Here is a 1770-nt window from a genome sequence, read left to right as displayed (position 1 = left end):
ATGCACATCACTCTAGGTAGGTTAGAAAATAGGTCAATTTCTAAACTGTGATGCTTATTGAATGTTTGCTAATTTAAAACCCATTAGAAAGAGATGCACTTGAATTTAAACAATGTCTTCCTTTGATAGCTAAGGGATTTTAATCTTCAGAGTATGACTGCCAAAGCGAGCTGCATTTTAANAATNCTAACTAAATTATTACAGACTGTGGAGGGCTGATTCTTTATCTCACTCTTTAAATTCAATTCCGTCTGATTATCAGTGCATCTGATAATCAGTACCACTGGTGGGCATTGTTTCCATTAATTAGAAGAAGGAAAAAAAATTGCACGAGTATTTTTTAGTATCCTCTTTTATTTAACAGGCAACAGGGACTGAATTTATCAAGCACCAACTTTATTAGTTTGATGTGCTCAATCTTAGTATATTTCTAATTTAAAGTATTTTCTAGAATGATTNTAAGGTATCTTCAGAACATTTTGATAAATTAAAAAGGGATGAAGGGAAATCATTTAAGGGAAAAGCATTAAATGTTAATATTTTTAAATATGAGCTATGAAAGTTGTACATATTTATTAATACTGTGTTTTGAAATCAGTCCTCCTGTGAGATACTTAGCCTTAGCAACCACAATTGCAACAGTTCTGTATGGGAGATACACACACACACACACACACACACACACATATATATATATATACATTATGCATATATATTTGTATATACATATATGCATGTAAGGCACATTAAGATTTCACAATTACAAATATTTTTCACAGAAAAACATTTCCATCAAATTTTATATTAGCATAAATACTAGGGGATTTAACTATGTTTTTCACATGCACATATTAATCCACTTTGAAAACTTGACCTCTTCTGTTCTACAGCCTTCTGTCCAACCTGATTCCTTTCTTTCCTCAAATGGGACCCCTTCTCTCTGTTACATGTATCCTGGGAATCTTTTATTTGTGATAAATAACAAGTTAACTTAAAATATATTAATTATGTTAACAAGGAAAAAAGAGTTAGAAGAGACCCAGTAAGCAAAGCAGCTTTTTGACTTACAGAATTGACAATTTATGATTAGGGAAATAATCTTCAAAAATATTGTGATCCATAGGATCAAATGCCACAATGCGGCTGTTGTTGTCCTCTTCTTGTCTTCATCAATTTTCACTGGAAACTGGCTTTCCTTATGCGGCTCTGATGAAGAACACTGAATGTCACATGATATTAGTAGCCTAGTTTGCAGAAGACAACATGAACAACAATTGGTTAAGTCATATCAGGTTAATAGTTTGACTTTTCCTTATTTTCATATGACTCAACCTCTCTGTAAAACAAACCAGCTCTAACCAACCAGCCAACCAAGCAGAATCCAGACATTGTTCCAAGGGATTGAGGTAAATTAAACCTTCAAAATTGTAGTCAAGCTGCATCTAAAGACAAGGCTAATAACTGTGGTGGCTGCAGGGATGGTTCCAAAGGAAATCTGTGTGAAACTTGATGGAAATGAAATGGATGTTGGAGCAAACCCTAGGCCATCTCTTCAAGAGGTTCTTACTGAAAATGTATCCTAACATGTTCAAGATGTTAAGGTCCTGGACCAATCTAAGTGCTCACAGTTTTTCAGGTGTGAACCATGTTGTTTTAAAACAATCACTCTTAGAAATATATAATAAATGATTTCTTCATAATAAATGCCATAATATTGCCTAATTTGTACAACATTTGAAAAGAAAATGTCTATCAATTATTAAGTTATTT

This window comes from Mus caroli, chromosome 9 (genome assembly GCF_900094665.2).
Source record: "Mus caroli chromosome 9, CAROLI_EIJ_v1.1, whole genome shotgun sequence".
Lineage (NCBI taxonomy): Eukaryota > Metazoa > Chordata > Mammalia > Rodentia > Muridae > Mus > Mus caroli.
The sequence above is the reverse complement of the archived record's forward strand: the minus strand, read 5'-3'. Positions refer to the sequence as shown.